Here is a 16,674-nt window from a genome sequence, read left to right as displayed (position 1 = left end):
GATGGTTTCCCTTAAGTGCGTTTAGGGTGGGTTGCCCTTAGTGGACGACCCGGCCCCCCACCCACTTAAGGGCAATCCACCACCCACTTAAGGGTGACCATCGCCGTTAAGTGGGTGGGGGGGGTCGCCCAACTAAGAGCGATCCCTCCTCTCCCAACCAACTAAGGGGGCGATGAGACCTTAGTGTGTGGGGAGCCAACTAAGGGTGACCCACCGCCTGCCACCAACTAAGGGTAACTCCTCATGGTGAACCATGACCCACTAAGGGCATGATCCCCCCATCAAAACTAATACTTCTGTCTTTCTCTCTGACGAGATGAATTAATTAATCAATCACAAGTACGACATTATTTTCCAGCATCAACTCCATGGGGTGATGGAAGGACACTGTTCTTATGTCACATTGCATATGCATTCTCTTATGCTAAGAAGTTGTACCTAAACTACCCACTCTTTCCGCCTAAACTACCCACTCTTTTCAAGCACATCTTTACTTGGGATTAAAATCATTTGCTTAAGAACTATACAATAGAAGGATGTACTCTTTATTTGAAATAAAAATGGATGGAATCATAAAAAGAGATGGCAAAAAGGTTATAGTTTAAATTGGGATCGCAACAGAGATATAAAGGCTATGGAAGGTCATTATATGAGAGTTAATTATGGAATATTCATTATATAAGAGTTAGTTATAGAATAATCATTAAACGAGAGTTAGTTATGAAGGTATTTATTACGTAGTATAATTATTAAAAATAAATTTTAGATTTTGTGTATTAATGACATTATTTATAATGATCATTTTTAGAAAATGAGTATGTTTAAAAAAAATTCTAATATGTATAGAGTTTGTGTTTATATTTTGAATTCGTTTTTGTTATTAGTTTGATGTGTGTTTGTGAGCTGGTTTTCTGAGAGGTTGTGTTTTTATGAGCTAGTTTTCTGAGAGCTTTTCTTGCTATGGAGAACACTTTTTTTCACATTTTTGTGGGAGGTTTGGAGAGTGATCCTATTGTTAGAACTGTACACGGTTGTTTTTATATTTCTAAAGCTGATTATTTTGATGGAATATTATGTCCTCACTATGGATTGAAAGTTCTTGCAATAAAACCACAAGATGATGGTGTAGATCATCTTATACCTATCCAATCAACTAGACTCGCTAGAGAGAAACCATGTTATATCTTTGATTAAAAAAAAGATATAACAATAGAATACCTTGTTATTCCAATAATAGGAGAGTCAAGAAACACTACAATAAGCACCCCAAAAGAAGTCATTATTGACCCTACAATAGGAGATTCTCCCATAGGTACACCACTTCATAAGAGTGTGGTCAAATACTTATTGTCTGAGAAATCTCATGCTAGTGCTCATCGCTTGTAGATTGTTATTAGCAAGCACACATATTGAGAAAGTAGAAGAGATTCCTTAAATCTATAATGGTAATGTGGCTTTTGAGCTGAATGTACGTAATCCTTTAGCCTCTCCAATGTAAGGATGCACATGATGGCCATTGTTGGGTGAAACCTGTAGAGAGTCATTTGTGAAGTTTCCTAGAGTTTTACGACGAAAGAGTTCTTGTGGAGGCTTACTTTAGTGCATTTACGCCTTTTGTCGAAGCAAAACTATGAACGGCACAACGAATACAACATCGTGGATTGGTAAGCTTATTGTCTTGTCTTAATTTAAGTGAACTTTGATTTATAAGAGTATTTATTAGAATTTGGTAATTTTTCACATAATAGGCAAGCTCACACAAAAACTTCCCTCTATGGGTTCACAACGGATGGATATGGATCACTAGCTTGTTTCTACTGCAAGAACAAACCTGTATTATGTAGAAGAATGTGTGGTACTACGGTGTATGCCTCTGTTGATCCACATATATCGAGATTGATTGGAAACATTTGCATGAGGTGTAAAGGGACACATCAAGGCATGAATTGCAAAAGATAAGAGAACTTGTGCAAGAGGTAGTTTCAAAGGTGGCTACTGTTGAGATATCGAGCTCAACTAGTGCTACAGTGGTGGACATTAATGACCCGCCTAGGTGATAGCTTCCGCATCTACACCACTGGCATGGTTAGTGAAATTATGGGTGATATGCGGCCAGTGGGATGACAAGTTGTGTGACAGCCATTTTGAATTACTAGAGAGTGGCATAGTTATAGCGCCAACTCATTTAGTCGAGTTCACATTATGGACCGACCCTTGTATGCTGTAGTAGTTGAGTACTAACCCATATAGTATGTACTCTTATCTTTATGTTATGTTGGTTGAGTAGAGAAGAAGAAGATAGAAGAAAATTCAGCTATCCACATCTCTCTTGTGTGTGTGTGTGTATGTGTGTTTGCTTGCTAGGGTTTAACGCTCTCCCTCTCCCCCACATTCTCTTTATAGTATCAGAGCCTAGTTTGTGTGAGAGCTAAGGAGGCAAGAAAGAGGACAAGAACAAGCAAGAAAGGAAGTGGTACGTAGGAATACTATCTTATTGAATAATGTTTTTTTGGCCAGATTCACGTTTTGGGCACGTTATGGGCCCCGTTTTGTCACTTCAGGGTATTTTTGACAGTTTTGGGAAAGTTCTAGTAGAGAACTATTTTTGCTCGAAATCTTCTTATTACAGTGCAGCAGTGCATTTTGGAAGTGCAGATAGGGTTTGCACATGTCTTGTTGATACAAGGTGTATATACATGTACTCTGGTCACATTTGGTGACACACAAGCTGTGCTGAAGTACCGCGCTGCAGCAGTTACAGGAGATAATGCTGTATTATAGGTTGCATACAGAAGTTGTCTGTTTTTGCAGGTTATTTGATTGTTGCTGTAGGAAAACATGTCTAATGGAGTTAATCAGATTGTTAATGAGAAGCTGGATAAGAACAACTTCCATGCTTGGAAGTTCAAAATGACCAATTTCCTAATGGGTAAAGGATTTTGGGATTATGTAGAAGGAGACAATGAGGAGCCTCCATAGTTATCTGAGGAGAATGCCACTTCTGCAGATATAAAAGCATTCAAGGGTGCAAGAAAAGTCATGTACTGACTTTGAATTAGTGTCATAGACACTATGAGATAAGATATATACAGGATGCAAACACTCCAGCAGTTGCATGGAAGAATCTGGTTCACATATTCCAAACTAACACAAAGGCAAGGAAGTTGCAGTTAAAGCAAGAGTTGCATAATGTGGAAAAGAAAAGCATCTCCATCAATGAATATGCCTTAAAGATCAAGGGCATTGTTGAATCCCTTGGGTCTATCAATATATCAATGGAGGATGATGATTTGGTGAGTGTCTGTCTGAATGGGCTTGGCAAAGAGTATAAACCATTCAAGACCTCCATTGCAATTAGGGAGAATATTTCCAACTTTCGAGACTTGATATCTATGCTGATCATAGAAGAAAAGGCTTTAGGTAAGGATTCTTCTTCACAAAGCAAGAACACATCAGAATAGGCCTTCTATTCTAATTCAGGTAGAGGCAGAGGTAGAGACTGTGGTCGAGGCCAAGGTGGTGGGCGACAAGGAAATCATAATTCTGGACAACAATAGTCCAATGATTCACATCAATCATACACAGGTGGAAGAGGCCAGTCTAGAGGTAGGGGGAGCCAAAGAGGCCAAGGTGGTTGGCAAAGAAATCAAAATGCAAATAGCATAGAGTGATATTATTGTGGCAAACCAAGACGACACATGGCAAAGGACTGCTGCAAAAAGCAGAATGACATTAAAAGTGGGAAGTTGCAGTAAGGCAACTATGTATCATATAGAAAACATGGAGGTTTTGACAGAAGTGAGCAGCTCTTTGTGATGTAGCACTTGCTTAGTTCCATAACAAGGAATGTGTCAGGATCTCAAGATATATGGTATGTGGATTTTGGGGCCTCTAACCACATGACCAGTCATGTTGAGTGGTTTAGAGATATGCAAAAAATCGAAAAACTAGGTTATGTAGAAACAGGTGATGATACTGCGCATCCCATTGCGCATGTTTGGTAAAGTGACATTGTCTATGTAGGATGGAAAAATGAAGTACTTGGCTGATATACTTCATGTTTTGAATATTACAAAGAACCTGTTTTCTGTTGGAAAATGGTTGAGCAGGGTCTGCAAGTGAGGTTTAATCCTCAAGGATGTTTTGTGGAGGTCTTCAAAAATAAGTGTTGCTTGGTTGCAAAAGGGTAACAGAAATGGCAGGATGTTTACTTTGGATGTGAACATGCCTAAGATAAAGGCAACCATGTTTGCGCATATAATATGTGGGCGGTTGCAAGATGAGGGTACTCACTTTCGTTCACTCTCTCTAAAATTGGGACATCCATGCATCTCGGGTGGAGTACCTCGATCGTGATATCGTCATCAATTAAAACACGACAGGTGCCTCCCAAGCTTAAAGCAACATATTTAAATGAGATACCAACTAATGCCACGCTAGCAGGTCTGGGTTTCTAGTCATCATCCATGTCACCAATACAGGTCACCTCCATCACACTATCTCGATCGAAATATTCATTCCACTCGGATCCACATCAATGCCATGCTGTATCCCCCTAGGCATATTTGACTAGCCCATCTCCACCGTCCACGTATCTCGAACAAGATATTGAAATAAAATCTCAACCATTCATTCTTCGAGGTATAGAGATACAATCTCCACCATCCACATATCTCGAACGAGATATTGAGATCAAATTTCGACCATTGAAATACCTCTTTCTTTCGAGGTAAAGAGATGTAATCTCCACCGTGCACATATCTCGTTCGAGGTATAGAGATGCAATCTCCACCGTCCATTCACGCACATTGGAAGATGCGATCCTAGCCGTTTAAATATCTCGATCGAGGTATTTAATGAATCTCGACCGTCGACATACCTCGGTTGTGGTAGTAATGACTTAAAATCTAAGCCGTCCATGTACCTCGAACGAGATATTAATATCAAATCTCAGCCGTCGATCCTTCACCAACCCTAAAGTTAAGTGTGTATCTTGGCCGTTTGTTTCACTAACCCTAAAATCCAGAGCGTACATCTTGCAAACCCTAAAGTGCATGATGCCACCTGTAACGTCCCTCCCAAGCCATGTATGTATGTGTCTCTTTTTAATATAGATTTCAATAAGAAAAGAGAGTGTAATTAGAAAGAGTGAGACAATAAGGCTAGAAACATTAGAAAAGTGTTAGAATAAAAATATTAGCTCCAAAAATACAAAAGAAATAAGAACATAAGAAAGAGATAAGTATCCCCAAAAATAGAATTTCGATTTTAGGTGATGAGAGGTCATATTTAGAGTACTTTTACACATTTAGAGTCCATGCATACTAAAAATGTGGAAAAACAACGTGTTTCTAAAGATAGTGCGTTTGCGGCTATATACAGACGTTTTTGCCTATTCTGCTCGCGTTGGCTTGTAGACTAGATGCCTTCCCGTTCTTTTGACTGGTTACATGACCATATTCTGAGTTTTTATCAGAGAGTTATGGCCGAAACAGTTTGCTGTTTCTGTCAGGGTCTCTACATAGAGAAAACTGTGAGAAGGCAGCAAGTAGCTTCAAGGTAATCCTAGAGTTTGAGATGCATTTATCCCTTCATTCTTATCTAATATCTCAGAAAAGAAGCTTAGATTGCTATAGTCTTTCGGAGGAAGAGACCAAAACTCCATAGCTTTTCTTTTAGAGAAAGAATAGTATGCCGTAGCCTTGTAAGAGAAGGTTATTTTACCATAGATCTTAGAAAGAGAGAAGAGTCACAGTACGAGTAAGAGGAGATAAATCTTGGAGATGATTGGATGATTTCAATCATAAGAGAAGGTATTAGAAGACTCTATATTCTAAAGCTCTTGTTAATAACGAGCAAAGACAACGATAAACGACAAATTTCTGTAAGGTATATACATATTTTGTTTTTCAATTATATATCATTCTTAGGGGTTGAGGTATGGCCCCGGCTTCTCTATTGATTGTTACAGTGATCTATTTGATTGATTTACCATTTAAAGTTTGTATTCTTTTAAGCAATAGCATATGCCTGAATAAAGAATGTCTTATTTTTTTCCATGATAATTTGTTAAGTACCATACTACATGGGGGTATAGAATAAGGAATTCGAAGGTTCATATCATATGAGAGGTATATGGATGCATGAAATTAGGATAATAAGGCCATTTAACTTTAGAATAATAAAGACCTTTTGGAGGCACAACAAAACAAGCCAAACACATGAAATAAAAGACTCTTTAAGAACAATGTTTAGATAAAAGAAGATTTTTACCTAGTGGTGGGGACACCAATTTGAAAGAGACAGGAGGATTTACTTAGATACTACCCTGGCTCGCGAGATGAGGACATCTCGAATCTTTTAAGTGGGGGAGATTGTAACGTCCCTCCCAAGCCATGTATGTATGTGTCTCTTTTTAATATAGATTTCAATAAGAAAAGAGAGTGTAATTAGAAAGAGTGAGACAATAAGGCTAGAAACATTAGAAAAGTGTTAGAATAAAAATATTAGCTCCAAAAATACAAAAGAAATAAGAACATAAGAAAGAGATAAGTATCCCCAAAAATAGAATTTCGATTTTAGGTGATGAGAGGTCATATTTAGAGTACTTTTACACATTTAGAGTCCATGCATACTAAAAATGTGAAAAAACAACGTGTTTCTAAAGATAGTGCGTTTGCGGCTATATACAGACGTTTTTGCCTATTCTGCCCGCGTTGGCTTGTAGACTAGATGCCTTCCCGTTCTTTTGACTGGTTACATGACCATATTCTGAGTTTTTATCAGAGAGTTATGGCCGAAACAGTTTGCTGTTTCTGTCAGGGTCTCTACATAGAGAAAACTGTGAGAAGGCAGCAAGTAGCTTCAAGGTAATCCTAGAGTTTGAGATGCATTTATCCCTTCATTCTTATCTAATATCTCAGAAAAGAAGCTTAGATTGCTATAGTCTTTCGGAGGAAGAGACCAAAACTCCATAGCTTTTCTTTTAGAGAAAGAATAGTATGCCGTAGCCTTGTAAGAGAAGGTTATTTTACCATAGATCTTAGAAAGAGAGAAGAGTCACAGTACGAGTAAGAGGAGATAAATCTTGGAGATGATTGGATGATTTCAATCATAAGAGAAGGTATTAGAAGACTCTATATTCTAAAGCTCTTGTTAATAACGAGCAAAGACAACGATAAACGACAAATTTCTGTAAGGTATATACATATTTTGTTTTTCAATTATATATCATTCTTAGGGGTTGAGGTATGGCCCCGGCTTCTCTATTGATTGTTACAGTGATCTATTTGATTGATTTACCATTTAAAGTTTGTATTCTTTTAAGCAATAGCATATGCCTGAATAAAGAATGTCTTATCGCAATCTCAAGTTGAAATGCTAAAATCTTTGTGAAAAGGATTGTTTTCTTGAGAAGGTAACATGGATTCTAGTACTATGGTTTAGTTGAATAAATGGATTGCTATCTTGGTTAAATTAAGGTACAGGTATAACTTCTCCCTGCCTTGACGCTGCCCCGTTCTTGTGCTTGTATAGCCGGACGGCGGAGACGTTAGTAAGGCCCGGAGTTGGCCCATGGTATCCCTCATACCATTGGGAGAATGAGGTTTGCCGATTGAGGCAAGTGATTGTGATGATGCTGCCTAGTTCTGAGGGCCCAGGCTAGTGCGGTGAATTAGCCCACCCTAGTGCGCAGACATTCCTCTGAGGGGCGGGAGGATCGAGCGATGGAGCCTGAGAGGGCGACAGGCCGGCTTGAGTCCTCGCCAGCGGCCGACGATGAGGTGTATGGTCCCGTAGGGTTTTGCCCAGCATGTGGAGGCTGGAAGGCCGAATTCTAGATCATCGGCGGTATAAAGGAAAAGAATAAGAGAGCCAGTTTGGCTTGTATGAAATTGATTCATGTTTAAACTTTGTTTTTATAAATCTTATCTTTGGCATTATTGTATTGTGGAAAAAGGCAAAGGCTGTTTTAATAAACCTTGTGAAAGGGCCTTAATTAAGGAACATGTTTGTTTATGTCAAACAGTGTGGTAGGATTAATTAGAAAACAAATTGACGCGTGAGTAGGGTGGAAAGTGGGAGGATGGAATGCCCCGACGGCACCATCCTACGGACAGGTGGACCCGATTAGTCGGGTAGCTTTCCAACATATTAAGTGAAAGCCCTACGTTAGATAAATAGGTTCTCGAGTAATTCTATTCTAGAAGACTAGGCCAACGGCTGTGCCTTGCATGGATGAGGAAAAAAGCGTTGTCTCTAGGAATCAAGACTAGTAGTTACCCAATTTTTGTGATCAATTACCCTATGGGTGATTTGATTTTAGAAGACCACGCTCCCCCTGCGGGATAGAACTAGGTCTTACCTATGAATCGTATCCTTGAATCTCTGTATGGTCAAGGTGTCGATGAGTAGGAAATTTTCTCTAAGATAAGACTTAGCGGACTATCTTAAGTGTTTTCCCCTATTTGTGGAAGGGGGGGAACCTTACACCACCGAACCTCGTTTGAGGTTATAAAACTGGAAAACTTTTTTTTTGCCTCATTGTCAGAAGTCATTTTCACTCTCCTTACTCTCTTGATTTGGATTAGCATTAGTGGGCCCATTAGCATTAATTTATAGCTTCATTAGTGCTACTAAGCATTGGACCCTTCACATTAGACCTTTCACATTGGGCCTTTGTGTTAGACTTAGGTTTTAGCATGGAGGAGTCACAAGAGGAGGGCCACAAGGAGGGCCTCTCATCTATTGTGGACCTCATCGCGGAGATAGACCGCGAGTTATCCATATAGGAGTGCTAGAGACACACCGTCTACATAACATATCGTGGTAGACTTGGAGGCGATGCTTTCGTCCCTTCGTAGCCTTCACGATATTGTTTATGTAGATGAGTGAATAGCCCACCATCACACTGCTCCTGTGTCACATGGCCTGACATATCGTCAGGTCTGTGATCTTGGTCCGATTAGGGATGGAGCCTACTTAGATCTTTTCCTCGATAGTCATGGGATCAGGCTTGGGGCTGGCAAGCCCCTTACTATTTCGTGCTGTTCGCATCCTCGTATGGCGGCACATATCTATAGTCGATATGTTGCCGCATATGGGAGGATGCCGAACAACCAGATTCCCATATACTTCGCAAAGCAATTATATGCGGAGTTTGTCTTAGGGGAGGAGGTGGATTACACTAGCCATCAGCCGGGTGGTGGTGCTGGCCGAGGCCGTCTCCAAGACCAGGGTAGGCAGCCTCCATCAGCCCTTCGTGTAGCTCCTACAGATCCTTCATTTGTGCCTATGTCGACAGTCGAGGCTCTTGGCACCCAGGTTGGCATCGATGTACAGAGTACCACGGAGAGCATCTAGCATGTGGTGCACTTGTTCTCATGATCGATACCGACGATAGATGTCGAGGTATTTACATATTTATTACTTCTTAAGTTTTTTTAGTCATTTATTGACATGTTTATATGTACTTTTCTATATTTTTACATGAGCGGCATGGTTGATTGTGTCACGTAGGGTCCCACACCTACCATTGAGAGACTCACTCAGGAGTTGGTAGAGGCGAGAGCGGAGATTGACTGCCTTAGAGCTACATTACAGACAACAAAGGCAGCTACTGCAGAGGCACGGCATGTGAGAGAGTCTGACATCCAGCAGGTAGGTTTCTCTTGTACGTAAAAGAGTTATAATTAAGGTCCTAAGTTATAAATTTCTTTAAGTAATACCTAATGAGAGAGACTAATAAATTATTTTTATGCTTTACTTTTTGCGTAGGCTCAGACTGAGGTAGAGAGTTCTAGAGCTGAGGCACAGCATCACATGATTATGGAGCGGATTGCACAGCATAGGGTAGAGCAGTTGATGTTGCATGTTCGAGAGTTTCGCAGATCCTCAGACGTGACAGTGCCCTACTTGCCTTTATATCCACAGCCTGTTTATAGAGGTTTTTCGATGACCTCTCCCTGAGGATGCTCCACCATTCCTACGTGATGCCTGCTACGCTCTATGTATCGAGGACATAAACGGTACTGGTGGATATGCCCTGGGATGTGGACATTTTTTCCATTTGTCTTTCATCACCCAGGAGCTAGTACGCTTCTCAGCATGTCCCTCTTGCCATGTACGCGTCGACCTAGCAACATACTGAGTTTTGGGCATTGATGATCTTCACCCAGGCCTCGTTCAAGTAGATGCTAGGACTGGCAAGCCTCTTGATTTTACCTCAGCCTACTACTAACTTGGGACTCGATGCCGTCGATGTGACAAAGATCAGGAGCCTGAGGTGCCTCCAGAGATTGAGTGGAGTGCACAACATGAGTTTGATGCATACCACCAAAGAGTCCTTCACGAGAGCCAGATCACAGCATACGAGCGTGTGGGTGGTGCTGGTCCTAGTGGGTGGTGCTGGTTCTAGTGGCACCTCGGGTGATGGTGCAAGCAGCAGTGCTGCTTCTCATGAGCAACGTGTCCTTACAGGAGAGGAGATTACACGAGCAGAGTGGCAGACACGCACCATTGCTGATTATAGATTCTGGGTTTATAGACAGAGACGTCTTGTAGTAGCACGACATAGAGAGAGGGAGAGGGCTATAGCAACTTTTGGGACTCGTGAGCTCCCGAGTACACCGGCACTAGCTCATGATCCTGCCTTTGAGATAGACCTCTTGTAGATATTCGATGACCCCCGCAGCCGGCACAGCCTCCTCAATGTGCATAGCAGCCTCGACGCGCACGTCGACCAACAGTTAGAGATGACGATTTTGATTGGGTTGCCATTGATAGTGACTAAACTCAGACTAGCTGGGTTAGCTCACTTACATTGTACTTAGATTTATGGGTAGTGACTAACCTCAAACTAGCTGGGGTAGCTCATTCTCATTCTGATGTACTTATTTGATGTTTATATGATTATGAGTTTTTTCATTATTGAGTATCATTACATTTTAGTTGATGTTCTTGATTTTTTTAAATTTTTTAACACTTTGGCTATCATATTGTTTGTTGAAAATCTCCATGCCATCGTACCCAAACATGCTCTAATGGGGGGAACCACACTTTGCAAGCATGTGGGGGGGAGCCCACCCCCACATGCTTGCAAAGTTTGGTCATGATCGGAGCATGTTTGGGTTAGTAATTAGTGCTGCCCACTGTGGATTTTTCAAGTCTCTTGGTGCTTAAGAGGCCATGGAAAATCCGGGCCTTCCAAACATGCCCCCGCGATGGGAACCAAACTTTGCAAGCATGTGGGGGGAGCCCACCCCCACATGCATGCAAAGTTTGGTCATAATCAAAGCATGTTTAGATTGGTAATTAGCACCCAATGCGGATTTTTCAAGTCTCTTGGTGCTTAAGAGGCCATGGAAAATCCGGGCCTTCCCCAGACCATCGTACCCAAACATGCTTCGATAGGGACCAAACTTTGCAAGCATGTGGGGGGGATCCATCCCCACATGCTTGCAAAGTCTGGTCACAATCAAAGCATGTTTGGATTGGCCAGTGTGGATTTTTCAAGTCTATTGGTGTTTAAGAGGCCATGGAAAATCCGGGCCTTCCCCATACCATCGTACCCAAACATGCTCCGATGGGAACCAAACTTTACAAGCATGTGGGAGAGGCCCACCCCCACATGTTTGCAAATTTTGGTCATAATCGGAGCATGTTTGGATTGGTAATTAGCGGGCCAGTGTGGATTTTTCAAGTCTCGCTTAAGAGGCCATGGAAAATCCGGGCCTTCCCCATACCATCGTACCCAAACATGCTCCGATGGGGACCAAACTTTGCAAGCATGTAGGGGAGACCACCCCCACATGCTTGCAAAGTTTGGTCATAATCGGAGCATGTTTGGATTGGTAGTTAGTGCCCACTGTGGATTTTTCAAGTCTCTTGGTGCTTAAGAGGCCATGGAAAATTCGGGCCTTCCCCATACCATCATACCCAAACATGCTCCGATGGGAACCAAACTTTGCAGGCATGTGTGGGAGGGGCCCACCCCCACATGTTTGCAAAGTTTGGTCATGAGATCAAAGCATGTTTGGATTAATAATTAGGGCCGCCCAGTGTGGATTTTTATGGTCTCTTGGTGCTTAAGAGGCCATGGAAAATCTGGGCCTTCTCCATACCATCGTACCCAAACATGCTCCGATGGGGACCCAACTTTGCAAGCATGTGGGAGGGGCCCACCCCCACATGCTTGCAAAGTTTGGTCACATTAGGAGCATGTGTGGATTGGTAATTAGTGGCCAGTGTGGATTTTTCAAGTCTCTTGGTGCTTAAGAGGCCATGGAAAATCCGGGCCTTCCCCATACCATCGTACCCAAACATGCTCCGATGGGGACCAAACTTTGCAAGCATGTGGGGGGAGTTTTCCATGGCCTCTTAAGCACCAAGAGACTTGAAAAATCTGCACACTGGGTGCTAATTACCAATCCAAACATGCTCCGATGGGGACCAAACTTTGCAAGCATGTGGGGGGAGCCAACCCCACATGCTTGCAAAGTTTGGTCACAATCGGAGCATGTTTGGATTGGTAATTAGTGCCCAGTGTGCAGATTTTTCAAGTCTCTTGGTGCTTAAGAGGCCATGGAAAATCCGGGCCTTCCCCATACCATCATACCCAAACATGCTCTGATGGGGACCAAACTTTGCAAACATGTGGGAAGGACCCAACCCCACATGCTTGCAAAGTTTGGTCATAATCAGAGCATGTTTGAATTGTTAATTAATGCCCAGTGTAGATTTTTCAAGTCTCTTGGTGCTTAAGAGGCCATGGAAAATCCGAACCTTCCCCATACCATCATACCCATACATGCTCCGATGGGAACCAACCTTTGCAAGCATGTGGCAGAGGTCCACCCCCACATGTTTGCAAAGTTTGGTCACAATTGGAGCATGTTTGGATTGGTAATTAGCACCCAGTGTGGATTTTTCAAGTCTCTTGGTGCTTAAGAGGCCATGGAAAATCCAGGCTTTCTCCATACCATCATACCCAAACATGCTCCGATGGGAATCAAACTTTGCAACAAGCATGTGGGAGGGGTCCACCTCCACATGATTGTAAAGTTTGGTCACAATCGGAGCATGTTTGGATTGGTAATTAGCACCCACCAGTGTGGATTTTGCAAGTCTCTTGGTGCTTAAGAGGCCATGTAAAATCCGGGTCTTCCCCATACCATCGTACCCAAACATGCTCCAATGGGGACCCAATTTTTCAAGCATGTGGGGGGGGGGGCACCCCCACATGTTTGCAAAGTTTGGTCATGATCGGAGCATGTTCAGGTTAGTAATTAGCCCCCAGTGCTTGCAAAGTATGGTGATTTTCAACAAACAATATGGTGATGGTGATTTTCAACAAACGATATGATAGCCAAAGTGTTAAAAAATCAAAAAACCATGAACATCAACTAAAATGCAATGATCCTCAATAATGAGAAAACTCATAATGATATAAACATCAACTAAGTACATCAGAATGTGAGCTAACACAGCCACTCTGGGTTTAGCCACTTACTCAAAAGATCAAGGTATTTTGAAAATGAGCTACCCCAGCTATTCTGAGATTAGTCACTCCCAAAAAATCTAAGTACAATGTAAGTGAGCTAACCCAGCTAGTCTGAGTTTAGTCACTATCAAGATAGAGATCTAGTCAGCAACACCCTCTCTAGCTCTCAACTGCTCTAGAATGCTCTCATGGTCATCCACTCGAAGCCAAAAAACGAGGGTGAGAACTGTGTTTTTGGCTCTGTACTCGATCACTGGTAGCAACCACTAGATGAGAGAACTGAAATGCCTCTAACTCCCACTTCCACTAGTGGAACTCGAGACTCCCCCAATGAAGTCAAATCTGCTGGTAGAATCAGCTTGCCACAATCATGCTATGGGCGTCAAAAGAAAACCCATGATCATCCATTGTATCCTTGTCAAGGATGCACTTTGGCCTAGTGCAACTCATCAGATAGTAGTCTAGTCCCTCGCTATTTCCCTCACTGGCAACAATAACAGCAAATACATCACCCTCCTGTAGCAAATCTGTCAGGTCATCATAACTGACCATGAACGCAGGACCTGTGTGCTCATCAGACAACAACATTGGATGTGAAGGATGCTCGGGGGGAGAGGAATGTCTGTATCCATGCATCTACCCATCCTCTCGAGCCACAATATGACCAATCGCCATACATACATGCTCCACAAAAGCATGCAAACCGTCATGTGTAAATCATGGGGGCCGCCATGCACGTGCTCCTGATGATGGAATGTAAGCCCAATGTGTCAGGTAGTACTATGTCACAATCGTGGGAGGCTCTACGGTCAATCATGCCACCATCCACATGCCAAAAAAATCTCCTGACAATCCGAGCATCACGTTTGGGATACGATGATGCTGCACTCCCACACAAATGTTGGGAGCATCACTCGACTACGTGGCCCGCATATCTGAACCGCTAAGCATCCTGCCATAGCTGATGACGCCTCAGGGCATGTTTCACACACGCGTCCGCACCATCATGCTCTCCCTTTCCGTGACCAGTCTCAAAGAATGACCTAATCACTGGGATACTAGACTGCACATGCCACCTATAAATCCATAAAAGATAGTCTTAGTTATTATGTTCTTTAAGATGTTCTAGTGAATTTAGTTTAATTACAAATATAAGAGAACCATAAGTACTACGTGTAGAGCCAATAGAATTATCGTCGCCATGACGACTTGAACTGTGCGCCACAACCATCCGACCAAACCCATCGCTCGCTGGCTACGTATGATCCCACAATCTCCTAAAAAATCATCATGGAGACGAAAACAGTGTTGCACAAAATGTGCATCATGTGAACGATCATTCACTGATATAGAAATGATACTCTCGAATAATGACACGGGTCTGCGGGGCACTCGCTATCCCATCTACATGAGCCTTTGCATGTCGATAGCTAATGTGGACCATAATAGCAACCTGGTGAGGTAAGCAATATAGACGTTTAGGACGACACAAAAAATCAAAGAAGTAATATAGCTCAAACACGAAACAAATATTATGAAATATAACCATTACCTGGTCTGAGAAGTAATACTCAGATTGTATCTCCTAAAAAGGTGTGAAGGTGTAGTTCTCTGCAAAATCAATCACAGAGACAACCACACCAATAGGAAACTCTGCCAGGCATGCTCGGAACTAACGATCCTGCCACTTGGCACAATGACTGTGCCGTATATAGGGGTAGATCTGCTCCCTAAATGTGGCTGTGAAGTGAGAAGTGGTGTATGTTTGTCCACAAGAAGCAACTTCCTTGAATGTCCACCACTCTGGAGCTGGTGTGTCACATACTCATAACATTGCCATGGCACTATCTCTTGGTCACTTGCATCAAGATCTACCATTTATAGATGTGCAAGTGAACCACATGATATGCAACTACTCTCCACACAAGGCATCCTATGGAACTGGGCATCCTCCGTGCGTGCACACAAAAGAGAGTGGATGAAATCACAAGGACTACGAGGCAACTCTCTATGCCCACTAAGAGAACGGAACACATCATAAAAAAGTTTGAACTCAACATGGTAGCGACAACATGTGTCAACAACATGTGTCACGCGCTGACATGAGTACCTCACAAACTAAGGCTTACACCCCTCAAATGACCTTTGCCCAATTTTAAGCTCTGGATACAAAGCCACAAACTGAGAATACAACTTAGTTTGGGTCATTTTAAGAAAGCAAGCACCGTGCTCAATGAACACTCCTCTTGTCACTCTCTTACACAAAGCTTTCTTGAAAACTGGCGAGGCATGACAATTCTTCTCCCAAAAATTTTCTATCAAGGTTCTAGTGGTTTCATCTAGTAGGCGATCATGCCTAGCTACACGACCACTACTCGCCCACAAAGCACCAATCTCATTGGCATGTAAACTTTGTCGTCTAATAGACCCAACTCTAAGTGCATGTGGTGCTATGGAAAGGATGCAAGATGAAGCACTAACCTTACCCTTCATTTGGAAGCTACTTATGGCTGCCACAATAGCCCGTCGAGCAGCCAAAGCATCTGCATAGTTCCTCTTCTTGTTAACTATATAGGAATGACGAGCACTTTGTAGCACCGCCATGCCAGCTCTCCTCTCTCTTCGACCTCCAATGTCGGAAAGCGCCCTGCAGTTGGCCATGTTGGGCAGATCGATCAAAGCATCAAGCACACATGCCTGTGATGAAGGCGTGAGGTCTTTGAAATAGGAATGAAAGATTGCATGGGCACGACGATGTGCCCCTAACTTTGATAGTTCTTTCCTATCCACACGATGGGCTCCCAAAGGAGGGGGGTGGGTTCTTGTAGAAGAGAAGGGGACTCAGGAAGGGCAGGTTCATGTGGATTATCTAAACTAAGGGGTAGTGGGGGGGAAGAGGGCGGAGGGAGAGGAAGTGGAAGAGGAGGAGCAAGGCTTGGATCATCGCCATACGGAAGGTGTTGCTTGTTGACGTGCTCTCCACTCAACACCATATTAGTGAATTTGGGAATTTCCCAATTCCCATTTTTGAATACTTAAAAAAGGGAACATGGATAACATGTTTGTAAGTTTCTCAAAACCCTATCATATGACCTATCGTTGGAAAGCGCTCGAAAAATGGAATCTAAAGAGCTATAAAGTGCTCATTTTGGATTAGTGGTGTTCAAGTTATG

The sequence above is a fragment of the Cibotium barometz genome, chromosome 14 (assembly GCF_041138505.1).
Source record: "Cibotium barometz isolate CiBa-2024 chromosome 14, ASM4113850v1, whole genome shotgun sequence".
NCBI classification, from domain to species: domain Eukaryota; kingdom Viridiplantae; phylum Streptophyta; class Polypodiopsida; order Cyatheales; family Cibotiaceae; genus Cibotium; species Cibotium barometz.
Note: the sequence above shows the minus strand (reverse complement) of the source record.